At 39.6% G+C, this 16,737-nt stretch overlaps 1 protein-coding gene across 1 annotated transcript in view; it reads left to right on the top strand.

Annotated features, from left to right (window-relative positions):
• Positions 1-16,737, top strand: part of topaz1.S (testis and ovary specific PAZ domain containing 1 S homeolog) — a 102,488-nt gene that overhangs the window by 24,047 nt on the left and 61,704 nt on the right. Inside the window, exons 3-4 of the mRNA XM_018269306.2 lie at positions 2,437-2,599; positions 8,925-8,967. The gene's annotated coding sequence lies outside the window, so the exon portion shown is untranslated. The remainder of the gene's footprint in view (positions 1-2,436; positions 2,600-8,924; positions 8,968-16,737) is intronic.

Raw genomic sequence — 16,737 nt, 5'->3', positions numbered from 1 at the left:
GAATGGTGTAACAATCCCAGCTGGAGTTGTAATTGTGGTACCATTATTTGTTGTCTGGCCAGAACCAGAAACAACCACAAAGTTATCATAAATGAAAGTAATACAATGTGCATAATTGCATAAAATAATGTTTGTATTAACTGGTTATTAAAGGAACTATCTACTACTATCTAATGATTTTTATTAGGGAAGCACTAAATCCTGGATTCAGTTTGGGATTGAGCGGAATGCAAGCTATTTTTAGCCAAGAGCCTGACCGAACCAAATCTGGACCATATATAATTAGAAAAAAATTGTCTCACACGCCAAGTGCGCACTCCTGTATTTCCACCAGTGCACCTCTTTTCCGGCACCAAAGAAGGGTTTCGGATTTGGTATTTGGCCAAATCCTGAAAAGCAGGGTGCATCCCTAATTTTTATACCATGCTTTTTATTCCCATCATATAACTACAAGGTAAACCCTCATGCTTCTGTTCGTATAGCAGAAAATTAACCATATTCATCTAATAATTGTTGTTTAGACTAAGGAGAAAAGGTACAGTATATGATTTTCTTTACCTTACACCATGTTGTCTCCAGCAAGTTATACAGCATGCACTTCCCACCAACTCAGGACCGGATTCCTTTCTTCGCCGCCCCGAGACCTCTTTGTGCACGGGGTCCTAGCGCCCGTCAATTTAGCTTGCAAGCCCCTACAGACGCGTGCATGCTTGCGCCGAAAAGCTGGCGATTAGCGCCTCTTCGAATGCGGCAGGGCGACATGCCACCCCTACCATCTTGCCGCCCTAGACCCGGGCCTTTTTGGCCTTACCATAAATCCGGGCCTGCTCCAACTGATGCCATCCCCCTCCTCAACCAAGATGCATATATTGACATTAACATACATTTCTGCAGTTTACCCTTTTATTTTATAAATGTTACACTTTTTCATTTTTTGTAAACAAAACCTCCAAAACAAACAGCCCCCAAAATATATTTGCTTTTCTGTGCCTAATAAAGGGAAAGGCATATGTTAGACCTGGGTTTACATATTCTATCTGTATAGAATATAAATACATTTAGGGGTTCTGCCACTGACGGCTTAGTCTTTATCACTCCCCAAGACACTGTTCTATTATAACATAGGACAAGCTGCCCACACCATTTCTGACAGCACTCTTATTTCTGAACAATCAGTGGGCAGATGTTGCCTGACCAAGATGAGCCCAGATAAGTGGTATATAAGATTCCTGGGTGCACCATCAGCTTCTCACATTACAATTTGTATCAGATCCATTAAATTATAAGTAGCCTATGAATAAGGGAGTGATTGCCAAAACGTGTCAGGCATAACCATCAGCAGCTTGTTGCAATAAACCTGCACTTTAATCCAGAGTGCTGTCCATCTTCTTGATTTTGCTGCATTGAATTATAAGTCCTTTTTCATTGGCTGTGATTATTGCTGGAGCTGTTTTATATTTACTATGTTCTGTTACTTACCAAAGCCTGGTCCAGCTGTGAATCACAAAGGAAACCTGTCCTGCAGACTTATATGGGGGTGAGGAGAGAAAAAGATTAGATGCAATTAGCTGAATGCAGATTTCTTATGAAACATTGGTGTTTGGTTTAACATATCTCCCGACATTTGAAAAATGTAAAGAGGGACAAAAACATAAGCCACGCTAAGCGCAGTAAATTTGTGTGGCCATGCCTATTTTATGGCCACACCCACTTATTACCATGTCAATTTTACAAAATTTGTCAGGTTATGAAAGTTTGAACACATTTCTGGGAGATTTAAGGCCATGTTTTATTTATTTTAACAGTTTTGCTAATGAAGCTGAAATTGGCCTTTAAGCTGTGAGTCACAATTCTCCCAGGAGTCTTGTTTATCTTATTAGTTACAATTGTATTTTTGCTCATCTTAAATTGTTACAAATGTATCTAAGTGCAGGCATTGAGTGTTGTGGGCTCTTTGCCAAAAAGCCTCTTTTTTTTTTTTTTTACTTTAATTAAGTTTTTAGAAAAACTTTGTATCTTTTTCTGGCGTCAGTGCAGGAGATCAAAGAGAAACTGAGGACAATTCAGTCAGAAACTCAGGACTGCAAGCTGAGCTGTCAAAATCGGGACTGTCCCGCAGAAGAAGTGACAGTTGGTAGTTTTGTCACATACTCTATACTGAAAAATTCTATATGCCTGTATAGAGTACAATGTCTTATGGGGTGGATTTAAGTTGTTTTCACACTTTTTTATGCCAGAGAGATCATTTCATTTTAGAGTGGTCCTCAAACAAATTAAGAAGGGTATTAGTAAAAATACAAAATTTTGGTGAGAAAACCAAGAACAGAATTTTTTTACTATTGCTGAAGTACTACATATAATTATCAAATATACAACATTTTTGTGCTATTATAATAGGAAATTAAGTATATTGTAATATTTCTTTCTGTATTTTAGATTCATTAAAGAGAATCAAAAGAACCAGGACCCCTACAACTTTCTGCCTTTTGGAACTGGGCCCAGAAAGGGCATTGGAATGAGATTTGCCTTAGTAAATATGAAACTGGCTCTCACCCTCTTGTTGCAGAATTGCAGATTTGAAACACGTAAAGACACTCTAGTAAGTAGCAGCCAAATTCCAGATGCACCTACTATAATGCATTTCATGCAAAAATTATATGGTAGCGCACCCTCATTTAGATGTCTCATGCAGTGGCGGAACTACCGGGGGAGCAGGGGGTGCGAGCGGGCCAGGGCCCCCCGACAGCTCACGCGCCACTGACAAATGTGGCCAAATGCGGCCGTACGGAGGGGGCGGGGCCTGGCTGCGCGTCACGCACCAGGGCCCGCCCCCCTCTAGTGACGCTACTGGTCTCATGTCTTTACTGAACTGGTCAAATTGGCCCCATAATAGGAGCCAACTCATGCTGTGAGAATCACAGCCTAGGAACTGTTGTTAAAACTGATACACGTGCAGACCCTTGACCCAATCTGTGCTGGGTTTCGTTCAGTAATCCGAAGATTTTATGGTTTTCAGGTGATTTTTCAGTGACAAATCTGAAAAATTCATGCAATTCATATTTTTTCATGATTTTATCGTCCTAACCAGCACAAGTCATTTTCATGAAAATGTATTGATAAATAGGGGGGGAAGTCAGTGCGGATTTGGTAGGAGTGGTTTTCAGAAAATAGTGAGAAAATTGTGGATTATGATAACCCCCTAGAAATTACCTTGTTAAAACCAAAGTATTTTTTTTTTATTTTTAGGATATAATGAAAGTTTGTACCAAGGGACACCTAAAGCCCACAAAACCTACAGTGGAAGAATAGCTATAGGAACAATCAAATCCTAATTTGCTCTTTTTACAGTAGATGTAATGATTGAAATCAAATATGTATTATAAGAGTGCCATACGTTACTAATCCAAGGTCTACTTTTAGTGATGTTGTCCCATTATGATCTACATCCATAAAATATTGTTAGCATTTTGTTCCATGGAAAATATTACTTAAATATTGATTTATGAGAAAATGTATATTGCTATATTTAACAAACAACTTATTATGTGACCTTAACATAATAAATATCTAAATGAAAAGCTTGAAACAGGAGGGTGATTTAGACACTTTGGTTTTTGACAGTGTCTTGAGATCTACTGGTCACCAGCTAAAGGTCTACTGGTAGATCCCGATCTACCTTTTGGGCACCCCTGTTATTATATCTCTTTTTTTGTGTATATTTTTTGACCCATGCTGAAACTAAAGTAACACTTTTGCTTTTAGAAAGTCTTGGTCATTATTGGTTACCTTATCCCCAGTGAAAGAATTTTGTATATACAGGTATCCAGAAACCTGTTATACAGAAAGCTCTGAATCACAGGAATGCTATATTTTATAGACTTAATTTTAATACATTTAATCAAATTTTTAAAAAAGAGTTTTTACTCTTTTTTTGTAGGTGATCCTAATTACAGAAAAATCCCTTATCCTAAGCATTCTGTATAACAGGTACCATACCTGCACTTGATATTGTATACTATTGTTTAATTTTTTATTCTTAAAAAGTGGCACCTAAACCAAGACATACCAACCTAAGGCTAGGCCTCCTGCTGTTCTAGCTCTATACTACTTCGCTAAGAAAACTTATTTGGTCGTTTGGACTTCAGTATCACCTTTATGCTGATGACACCCGACTCTACTTGTCTACTCCTAAACTCTCTCCTTCTGTCCTTTCCCAAGTTACAGACTGTCTCTCTGCTGTCCTCCTGTGCTGTCACAGCGCCACCTGAAACTGAACCTTTCAAAAACAGAACTCATTATATTTCCTCCAAGATCTTTCCCTGTCCCTCGGATAACACCACCTTTCATTCCACCCCACAGGCACACTGCATAGGAGTTATCCTAGACTAGCATATGTCTTTTTCACCACACATTCAAACACTTGTCGTATTCAACTGCGCAACATTCCCCGAATATGACCATATCTCAGTTCAGAATCAACCTAAACACTTATTCCATCTCTTATCATCTCCTGCCTTAATTAGTGCAACCTACTCCTCGCAGGTATTCCAACAAATCACCTTTCACAACTCCAATCAGCGCTCAACATCAGCTGCTCCCATATGTATGTCCCTTCACTGGCTCCCAATCTCCTCTAGAATCAAATTCTAATTACTAACACTCACATTTAAGGCCCTTAACAGTGAAGCCCCTTCCTATATTTCATCTCTGATCTCCAAATACTCTCCTTCACGCAACCTTCACTCTGCTTCTAACCTTCGCCTCACTTCTCCTCTCATCACTTCTGCCTATTCTCGTCTACAAGACTTCTCTCGGTTTCTGCTTTCTCTGGAACTCTCTGCCTCGAGCTGTCAGACTTTCTCCTTCTTTCCAAACTTTCAAGCGCTCCTTAAAGACCCACCTGTTTAAAGAAGCTTATTAAATGTACCTTAATTAATCAATCATTGCTGTTTCATGAATCACTAATTCTAAATTCTAAAATTCTAAAACCCTAATGTCTCAATTGTTCCCTAACCTTTAGTTTGTAAACTCTAATTTATAGGGCCATGTAATCCTATTGTACTCTGTAAACCCTTGTTTGTCATCCACAATGTATTCCCTGTTTGTTATAACCAAGGTAAAGCACTGCGTATCTTGTCAGTGCTATATAATAAATGATGATGATAGCAACTAAGGCGACCAAAATATCTGAACACTACCTATCCAGGAAACGGGTATTGTTAAATTGGTCTGCATTTTTCACCGATTTTTTTCCACGATATTTGTGGATTGTGGACTACAATGAACTGTGTATTTTATGGACATACATTGGATATATGCACCACTATTGGATTGTATTAGTGGTTACTTTGTATAACTGGTTACTACACATTGTAGGAACTAATTCTCTGATGTATCTGTGTAATTAGTAGGGATGCACCGAATCAGGGATTTGGTTCGGGATTCAGCCTTTTTCAGCAGGATTCGGCCGAATCCTTCTGCGCGGCAGAACCTAATCCTAATTTGCATATGTATTGTAATATGCATATGTTCTGTATTTGGCCGAATCTTTGCTCATTGAGCACAATAAAGGCATTTTTTATATTTTAATATCTGTGGTGTAGGGTGTGTGCTGAGTTTACCTAATTCCTTGCAGGGACATTGGACAACCTGAGTGTTTTCAGGCCTTTCTCTTTCTTAAGAATATGCATCAGGTGGGATACTCAATTTTCTTAACAGGATTTAGAACACTAAATCCCCCAGTTTTTCAGGCCACTGCCAACAAGCAAAATCCACTATTCATAGCTGTCAGTGTATAAAGTTAAATTCTTAATATTATATCCTTCTGTTCCATGAATTTTGCTACCAGGGCCTCGTTGTTTTCTGTGGTAAATGTGCCCATCTATGTAGCAAGAATCATATCACTGCTAATAATTTATGTGTGTAAAGACTATGGCACACAGGAAGTTTTGATTGCTGCTGCCATAAAGCAGAAAACAATGGTGATCATGATCACTATTTAAAGTATGCATAGTGGTGACAGGTGGACCCAGATGGACCTTTTAAATTTTAGGAAGCCGTCTATCTGAAGACCAATAAGCAAATAGGATATTTAGTAAAGACTGCACATTACTTAAAGGAATTCTGTCACAGGAATTCTGCAATGAAATTAAAAAGATAAAACAGATTTAGTTTATTTAATTTTGTCATGGGGCTAGACATGTTCTTAGTTCCCAGGTGCCCTCAGACATGTGATTTGTGCTCTGATAAACTTCCATCACTCTTTACTGCTACACTGTAAGTTGGAGTAATATCACCCTCCCCCAACAGCCTATCAACAGTACAATGGTAAGGTATCCAGATAACAGCTCCTTTACACATGCATTGCTAAAAATGCTACCACCTAGTGGTAGATATCAGAATAGCACTCAATAATAAGAATCAATGTCTCTGCTCCAGGTCCGGACTGAGAATTAAAATAGGCCCTGGTATTTCAGGTACACACAGGCCCAATTAGCCCACACAGAGGCCCAAATAGCCCCCAACAGCCCACTAAATGCTGACTTTATATGGCTCCTTATAGCAGCCCCTCTGGCATTTGCCAGAACCCACAGATTGCCAGTCCAGCCCTGCTCTGCTCTCTGAAAGCAGTTCCATTGCTGGATCTTTCTGAAAGCACAGGATGAGGAACAATGGCCTGAGATGGCTGCCTACTCAACAATATTCAGGACCGGAACTGGGGGTAGGCAGAGTAGGCACGTGCCTAGGGCGCAAAGCTGGGGGCGCGAGGCTCATACCTTGTCTGTTGCCTACCCCATGTCTCCTCATGCACACATTGATTCTTGCATGGGCACGTCCAGCCAGCCCCGGGACTGGCGAGGTTGTCTAGGGGCCTGACCAGTCTGACCCGGCTTGGAAGATATTAATATAACTATCAAAAATAGATTTATTGGTCCAAGAATACAATTTTAAATGGTAAAATGATGTACAGTGTAATTTAGCAATAAAAACGATCGTCCAAGAAAACAATTTTAAATGTTTTAATAATTTAAAGTGTAATTTAGTAATAAAAACCATCTGAAAAATAACTATAGAAAAACGAGGTTAGACCTTATGTTGTTTACCAGCCCAGAAACCTTTAATATAATATTTTTTCTATTAGGTAATGAAACATCCAATGAATATGAGGTCATTTTAATTCACCTTTCCAAAAAGATTTCAATATCTTATGTTACAAGTTGATAGGGCCATAGCAATATGGGTGGCTAAGCAATCGTTTCCATTTCAGTCATTCTGCTGCCAGATATAATGTAGAGAAAGAACACTAATTTTGCTGACATTTCATACACACATACTATTTTTCATTATTGTAGCCAGAATAGTCTATTTTTTTGAATTTTCCCGTTTACTGTACCATGTCAATTTTTAATGAGAAAAGCGAGATTGTAAAATACAGCTGCATGCTTCATCAATGTAACTATGACAAAAGACAAAGCCTATGTTTAATACTACTAAAGACAAATCGGCAGTTAAATTGTTCAGTGGTGCACCATATTTGCTAAAATTAATGGCATATAAAGAAACTGTGTAATCTTTTGATACCTGTTAAACAGTCTGATAAGTGGTATATTAATGCAAAATCTTGACAATGCTGCAAGCACTGTATGGTTCATTCTGAAATTCAAATTTTGTCACAGTACTTGGAAAACAAATAAATATATTAAACAATTAATTTGCAGTGATTATTTTTTTCATTGATTACAAATTGATTACTTTCTTTCTCCTTCCTGGCCACACCTAGTGGAGTACAATCATTTTCCAATCAATATCTATAGAAATAAGTAAAATCAACTGGACTTGCTGTGTTTTTTTTCTCCTTGAAGACGTTTCACCAGTCATCCAACTGGCTTTCTCAATTCCGAATAACTTGGAAATCTTCTTCGAATATATATATCCTCTGGAATGTTGCTCCAATCAGCATAATCTGTTTATCATAATCAATAATAATAACATAATGATAATAATCAATAATAACAATAATGTCATTAAGTTAGGTGTTGATTTTGAACATTTTGGTAAGACCCACATTTTTTGGCGATTCACACTGAAACTATCCCCCCAAGATATTCACAATTAGGAGGTAAGCCTTGAATTACTGCTCAACCCTACTGCCCTACAGTTATCTGGAGACAACATTCCCTCTTATTGTCAGGGGCTCCAGGGGCTATATTTATATTGGCTCCAGGAGATACATTTATATCCTGAAGCAATTTTCACAAGGGATAGACAAAATGGGGATCCTTTACAAACACTGCCTTTGTAACACATAACTAAAATAAAACATTGCAGACTGGTTGCTGGTTGCCTTTCTATAATTTGGCTTATTTTGCACAAGCACTGTTAACTCTAGGGTCAGTGCTGATAAATCATGGGTAGCTTGTTATATGTGCTCAGGGCACATTTCCTGAGCATACAGGTTATTTGTGCTAGTATAATGATAAGCACTAAACTTTAAAATTCATAGTTCCTTTCATCATTATTTCCCTACTTTTGTCTTACACCAGCTTACCCTGAGCCAATACTTCACCAATCCATAGTGCTTAACAAATTGTCACTCTAAGTGACTTTACCCTTCCTTGTTTTGTAAAAAGTATTTGTTTTGACCCAGTCCCACTCTAAATTAAGTCCCTGTTAAAACTGGAACTTTTACTGAAAATAATTTCATAAAAGCAGGGCAAATCCTGCCATGAGCAACTCAGATGGCAGTGTGCAGCAGGTTACCTGGGGCAGCAAATAAACTCCTTTAGTAACTTTAATTGCCAAATTCATGTTATTCTTACAATACTATTTAGTTAAACATTCTGTATTGATTCTGAATTAATCAAGAACATCTTCATATGTTCTCTTCTAAGCAATCTGTCTCTCTTCATTCTCTTTTTATGCAGGAGTGAGAATCAGCGTTTGAATGACAACTCTAATACACCACTGGTATGTGCTCTCATTGCTTAAACAATGCTTTAGTACTAATTGTGTTTTAAACAGCTGTCAACCAATATCTGACTGACTTCTGCATAAAGAGCCGCAGACTGCTGAGAGAGGGATACAAAGGAATATCTTGATTATTGCTAAAAACATTATAACATTTTGAATTAATCATACATAGAAAGCTCCTTTTTTCCATGAGATCATATTCAGGGGCAGATTTATCATAAATTGAATGTGATTTTTTCCACCCTTAAAATTTTTTTTGCACCCACAGTTACATTTTCGAAAACTCCAAGTCTGAGAGTTAATAAGAAAAAAAAATAGAAAATTCTAATGTAAAAATGTGTTTTTCATCTGAAAACTCAGTCAATTTGGGACATAAATTTGACTAATTCGAGATTTTTTTTCGGGACATGAACTCGATCGTTAGAGGTTTTTTCCCCTGACATTTTTTCGTGTGATTTTTTGACATTCGGATTTTTCCATAAACACACAAACATTTGAATTTTGAGGTTATTCAAAGTAGAAAAACCCTCACACAACTCAAAAATTAGATTCTTAATAAATATGTCAATTTTCATGATAGTTTCCCTTTTAAAGGACAATGTAATGTAATGCAACCCCCAGCAATTACTGTCACTGAGCAGAGACCTGAGGCTAGAGCTCCCCTTGTACACCAGCCTGGAGTTAATTTTGTGTTGTGTGACAAAACCATTTTACCCCTTTACTGTGCATGCACAGTGCAGAAATTGTTCAGCATTTTCTAGAGCGGGCATATGCAAAATTGCATTAAGTGCAGAGGAGCATTGTGTTGAATGCAATAAATTGCTTACCAGGCAGGCAAAAAGCTGCTCCTGGTACCTTTAAGAACCACATTTTTTTAAACTGTAAATACAGCTTAACTAGAGAGAGCGCAATTGCTCTCTCTGCATTAGTGTTATGGCCTTCCCCTGGACGCCAGTTCAGGAAAGGTAAGCGGGTGAGGGGGGTGGCATTGCAGAAGCCGCCTCAGCCATTGATCTTACTGACAATTTTGGAGTTAATGGAGTATGGAGGCACAGTGACTTTCTGTACTATGATATATTGAAACTGCTTATTACTTAAGGTCTCACTCGCCCTGTACTCTCCTGGGCTTCCCTGCAACTGCAGGGTCTGTGTCCTTGTAGTTACGCCTCTAAAATTAGGTGTGATATTTCAGGAAATGGTTGTGGTTAATTCACGGCGCTGCACACAGAAGATGTTTTTATTTCTCTTTCTACTTTTCACATGCTGTGAGGTTTGCAAATATAAATCCCTAAAAATAAATAAGAGGAAACCTAACAAAACGGCAAATGCATAAGGGTGCCTGCTCAGTTTGCAGTGCATTCATTCCAATGTGAAGGAATATCAGTTAGTTCCTGCACTAGCTTTCTAGATGTATTACTGGTACCCCAGTATATTCCTGACTCCTCATATTCCTGCTCTGTTGACTAAGTGGTCTGTCAATCACCTCCCAAAAAAAGAAGGAAAGAAGGACGTTCCCTGGCCTTTCCTTGGGACTTTAGTGCTGATCTTATGTCTATGTTTAGCTTACCTATATTAGCCCTGATCTGTAAACTGTGATAATGATTCTGAGAAACTCTACCTGTTACTCAGTGCCTGCTTGCTTATGGCCTTAACAACTCTGTCCCTGAAACTGTGACCTTTTTTGCAAAACAATCATCCGTACAAAAGATTTTTAATAATCTAATGGCCATGCATCAGGTCTTAATGGTCTCAAACTATAATTTCATGTTATTGAAGATGGTGCTTTGGATATAATTCACGTGTAATAATAACTTGAGTATTAAAAGCTATCACAAGCATGGTTTCTGGATTGGCACCAAAAAAACTACATACCCAGGATTGCCACTGAAACACTTAAAAGTGCAATGCGTACTTTTGTGAATAGCGTTTGAATATACAGTATAAATCAGCTTGTTTTCCAGAGTTAATTGTGGGTGCTATATGACATCAGGTCTGGCCGTGATAGCACTAACCATGTATGCCCAATGATCCAGGCAGAATTTAGACACAGATTACTGAAAAAAATCAAAAAGTGAGCAGGAAGATGTGAGAAGTGTCGGTGAAGCAAATAAGAATGAAACCACCATCTGAGCAGTTTTCCATGTGGCACAGGAGAGGCTCAGTAATGTGTTATTAGGCCACAAACTGAGTAAAAATTTACCACAATGTATGTGAATGTGGTAGGGCCTCCTCCACTGGGAATATTTTTTTTTTTTTAAAGTTTTATTTATTACTAGTGCATGGTTCCATAAACAGCGTTACATGCTTGTTGTACAGTAATAAATGCAATTACAAAGGACACATTGCTCTACTGGTTTTTCTTTTTCAACCCTGGGAAAAACAATTAATAGACGGGAAGAGAAAAGGAAGAAGAAAAGAAGAAAAGAAGTGAAGGTTTGTAAGCGGGAGATCCAGTACTTAAGACATACATGTAGTAAATAACAATATGTTAGACTCAAGGTGGAAATTTGTCTATATCAATATTCAGACACATTGGATGAAACACCCTGCCTTTATGTCCTCGGAGCCAAAGTCTCATGCCCTGACGTGAGTTTCAAATGCCCATTATTAATCTGACCAAAATAATCAATCAAGTATAGGTTGAGATGAATCCAGTTCACTGTTTAAATATGACTCGTTTTGTAATATCCACAGTGTCCAAATAGCTGTAAATTGAGCGGGGCATCCTCTCGAGTAATAGATTTGCTCCAAGATAGGTATTCCTTGTTCCACAAGAGTTATCCAAAAAGCAATGGGGGTGGGTGCTCCTCTTTCCACTTGATAGCAATAGCCTTCTTGGCATAAAAAAGTGAGGAGCGTTTTTTCTGTGCAAGAAGTAGTTGTATACGAGAGGTAATTTAGTAACAATACTGATGGGTGTGTTTCTATTGGTAAAGCCATAAGGTGGGAGATGTAAGAGGCAATCTCCATCCAAAATCTCTCAATTAGCGGGCAACTCCAGATCAAGTGAAAGAAGTCGGCATTATGTCCTTTGCAGCGATTGCAAATATCAGGGAATGCAGGGTTAATCTTGTGAAGGATATACGGTGTATAGTAGGCCCGATGAAGGTATTTGAATTAGCCTATCAGGGGCTCGAATTAGTGGCGAGAGAGATTCAGCGAGAGTGACATTCCATTGTTCCTGAGTTAAGTCAGGTATATTTGTAATCCATTTTTGATAAAGCTCCGGCATGGACATGTGTCCAGTGGGTCTGATGGAGTTGTAGATAGTAGATAAGGGCTTATGAAGACAGGCCTTGCATAGAACTTTTTCAAGCGGAGAGTTTTCAATGCGAAGCTCAATTGACTGGAATTGTTGGGTCAGGGCATGTCGCAATTGAAAAAATCTAAACAGCATGCTAATAGGAATATTGAAATTGTCCTTAAGCTGTTGGAATGAAAGTATGGAATTCTTATCATTATAAACATCCCCAAGACATTTCACCTTGTACTGAACCCATATCTGTGGGTCCGGTACTGTGGCCAGCTCATGTAAAGCAGGGTTATACCAAAGTGGTGTGTGTGTGGTGAGAAGACCCTAGGATCCTTTTGTGTCCTAGCAAAACTCCTCTGCCATGCCCTTACTCTATTGTGTACCATTGGGGTAAGGAAGGCTATACCCGGGGGTTTTCTATAGACCAAGTTCCGCAATCCCTCCAGTGAACTAACCATTTTTGCCTCTGGTAACGTCACCGGGTCCTCCGGGTCTGAGCTGAGCCAGCGTCTAATAGATGTCAATTGAGCAGCTAGGAAATAGCCCAACATATCTGGCGCAGCCATGCCCCCTTCTGTGATCGGGGAAGTTAGTACTTTATATTTTACCCTGGTGGAGCCTGCCGACCAATAAAGTCTGGTTAGTTGACTTTGAAGGTTCCTAAAGAACCCATTTGGTATCCGTGTTGGAGACTGATGAAAGAGATTTTGGGCAGGAATTTCATTTTAAATAAATTTATCCTACCAATTAAGGATAAGGGAAGTCTGAGCCATTTATCAATTGTATGAACAAGTTGTGACATCAATGGGTCCAGGTTAAGCTCCTTGAATTTGTCTAGTTGTGGATGTATAACTATGCCCAGATACTTTGTTGTTTCTACATGAACCAAGGGAAGTGATGAGTCCATGTTAGTTAGGGCTAAGGGATCTAGTTCCATTATAGATGATTTTGCCCAATTAATTCTAAGGCTGAAAATTGGGTATGATTGTTGATTAAAGATAGGGCCTTATGCAGTGATGGACCTGGGTCATTGAGATAGAGAAGTGTATCATCCGCAAAGAGCGAAATTTTTTCCCTAAGATTCCCTATTTCAAGGCCTTGTGTATCTGGCGTTTCTCTAATCAGACATGCTAATGGCTCCATGTCAAGCGCAAAGAGACCCGGTGACAAGGAGCACCCCTGGCGAGTTCCTCTAAATAGTCTAAAAGGGGGAGAAAGCTCTAAATTAGACCGGATCCTGGCGGTAGGTTGGTTATATAGAGCTTGGATCCAAGTTGTAAAGTTTTTTCGGCAACCAAATAGTTTCAAGATTTGCCACAAGTAGTCCCATCCGACTGGGTCAAATGCCTTCTCGTTATCCAAGAAGGCAATGACTCTAGTACCCATGTTTGCGTGGGTGATTGCAAGATTAGTGTATAACCGTCTAATATTTAGTTCTGCTGCTTTATGAGGAATGAAACTTACTTGGTCGGAAGCTATTATCGAAGTTATCACATGGTTTAACCATCGTGCAAATATTTTAGCGTCCGAGTTAATTAATGAAATGGGCCTATAAGAGGAATGTAATTGGGTTTTTTTTCCTGGCTTCAGGATTAAAACTATTGTGGCATCTTGAAAAGATAGGGGAAGGGCTTCTGTATGTGAAGTTTGATTAAAGATAGTTGTGAGGAGCGGAGCTAGTTGTTTAGTATACGTGTGCTACCACAAATTTGGTATTCCATCTGGGCCTGGGGTTTTCCCTTGGGGTAGAGCAGCTATTGCTTCCACTACTTCCTGTTCTTGAATAGGGGCATCAAGTAAGGCTCTATGTTCTAGAGACAGGTTTGGGAGATCTAATTGCTGTTAATAAGTTATCTCGGAATTGGATTTCTTTAATTTGGAAGCATATAGGAGCTGCTAATACTCGTTTTTTTGGTTAATTTCCAAAGGATTAGAAATGATCTCTGTATCGTTCTTGACAAGGGTATGGATGGCTGGTCTAGTACATTCTTCCCTTGCAAGAAGGGCCAGCAACTTGCCATTCTTATCCCCTTTCTCATACAAGGCAAATTTACTGTGCTCGTGACTTTTTTGAGCGCATTTCCACTGTGCCTGGGTATATTGGCGCTGTGCCAATGTGAACGTTGGGGTCTTGGATGTAGCTTGCCTCTGCCTCACGTAGGTCCCTTTCAGTTTTTGCCATATCTTGAGTAGCAATTTTACGGACATGGGCAATTTTAGAGATGTATTCACCTCTGATGTACGCTTTCATAGCATCCCACACTAAAGGCCATCTCAGCTATGTTTGTATTAGTCTGGAAGAAATGAATTATAGATTGCTCTATGGCTTCCTTAATATCTGGATGAGTAATCCAGTATGGATTTAATCTCCAGTTTTTACTGGTCTCAGCTGAGTGAAGCTGCCAAGTAATTTTTAAAGGAGCATGATCTGAAATTCCTCTGGGGAGGAACTCAGCTTTAATAATTTTGGAAGACATATCTGGTGAGGCAAAGGCAAGATCAATCCTCGACATAGCACCCCTCGAGTAACATGAAAACATTCGTTCCTCTGGATGGCATACTCTCCAAACATCGACCAGACCCGCTATCTGTGCCCATTCCCGTAGTGCCCCTGTACCTGCTCTAGAGGTTGAAGAAGAGGTTAATCTATCTTCGACATTATCCATTACAGCATTGAAGTCCCCTAATATGAGCAATGGGTCTGGAGGTAAGGAGGTAATAAAGGGCAACAGCTCATACAGTAAAGAGTCATTTAATGGGGGGTAAATACACACATACAATAATATAGGGGAAACCTGCCAAAGAGGCATGTAAAATCGTAAACCTGCCTTCTGGATCATTTCGGATACTTAATAGATGGAAGGGCAAAGACCTGCTTATTAAAACAGAAGTTCCTCTAGAGCAGGGCTGTCCAACTGTGCCAGCAGCAGCCAAAAATAAATCTGATCACATCATATTGCCCCCAAGTATTTATGTACCTGCCCAGCAGCAACAGCAAACATATGGCGAGGCGAATTTTTTCGCCTCGTTTCACCAAAAAAATTTCGCCGCGCAACAAAAAATTTTTGACGCCCATAGACTTTAATGGGCGTCTGCGACATTTCGCCAGCGGCAAATTTTTGGCAAAACGAAAGGGGTCAAATTCGCCCATCCCTACTTATGGGCCCCAAATCTGTACCTGGCTGTGCAAGTAGGAAGCTTCACACTTTACAGTAATAGAAAGAAAGTCTTCAGTTCAGTGCAACTGTGCAAGGCTGAGAGCAGCGAGAGCGAGCCACACCAAGAAGCCCGCCAGCTCTCTGCCTCTCTCTGTCATCACATCAGGGATGTCATTGACGCGTGTATGCACGTCGCGGTGCTCTGCACAGAAGGAGCTATTACTTGCCGGCAAGAGGTAGAAGGGGAAGGAGATGGATTCCACCCAACTGGGTGAACATGATTACTGAAACAAATTATTGAATAAACGCTTGAAAAAAGTGCGCCTCTCAATGATGGCGCCCTAGATAGCCGCCTACTCTGCCTACCCCTAGTTCTGGCCCTGATCCCTACAGTGAGCACTAACCATCTGTTTTTTTTTTGGTGTGCTATTAATGTGGACATGGTCTTGCGGTAACATGGGTGTGGTTTAAAGTGGGTGTGGTCTAAAAACAGGGAGTGGCTAACACTGGCTTCCGTTATGGGTCCCCCACCATGTAGATTGGAAAAATTCCGGCCCTCGGTACCAACAGCGCTGCTCTAGAGTAATTAGAGTAGACTGACTGATAGGCATGGGCTATCCACATCTTTTTAAGAGGAGTGGAATTTGAGGATTTACAAATATGTGTCTCCTGGAGACAAATAATGTGAGGACTATATTTCCGTAGGAAGTTAAATACTAAGGTTTTCTTTAAAGGATAATTAATTCCTCGCACATTCCAGGAGATAGCTGTGATTTCAGCTGTCATTTTTAGTCCCAGTTTGAGCATATGAACTCCCTCTTAAGTGAGCAGAAAGAGAAAGGAAAGAAGGGGAAATAAAAGAAAAGATTATAGCTAGTAAGAGAAAGTGTAGATAGACAATCAATCCCAAAATCCCCCACCCTACTTCCCCCAGCATTGGAGAAGTGTTGAACCCTTAACATATTGTATCTTAGAGGGGTGTGCCAAAACTATACAGCACATGTAACCGAAAAATACAACTTTTGCAATAGTTAACCAAGTGGCAAACTTAGAATCAAAAACAGTCAGAAGTTAAACAAAAGTTCACACAGTTGAAATAAGTAGAAACCTCTACGCGGTTCCCTGAAACCGCTATGCAGGATGAATGTCTAGGCTGAGTGGTTTAAACAAGCACAGTGAATAGCTGGGCTTAAGTGGTAACCGGCCTGATGGTTTCCATAGTTGTGGGCCAATGGAGGTGCCCCAACGTATTAGCAAATATTCGCCATCCTGTACTTACGCATACTGAGAGTTAAGTCCTGCAGTTGTTATGTTTAGGAGCGTCGATCTAACCAATTGGAGGCTTCATTTGGAGAG

Source organism: Xenopus laevis, chromosome 6S, assembly GCF_017654675.1.
Source record: "Xenopus laevis strain J_2021 chromosome 6S, Xenopus_laevis_v10.1, whole genome shotgun sequence".
Taxonomy (NCBI): Eukaryota; Metazoa; Chordata; class Amphibia; order Anura; family Pipidae; genus Xenopus; species Xenopus laevis.
Note: the sequence above shows the minus strand (reverse complement) of the source record. Positions and strands in the feature narration are given on the sequence as shown.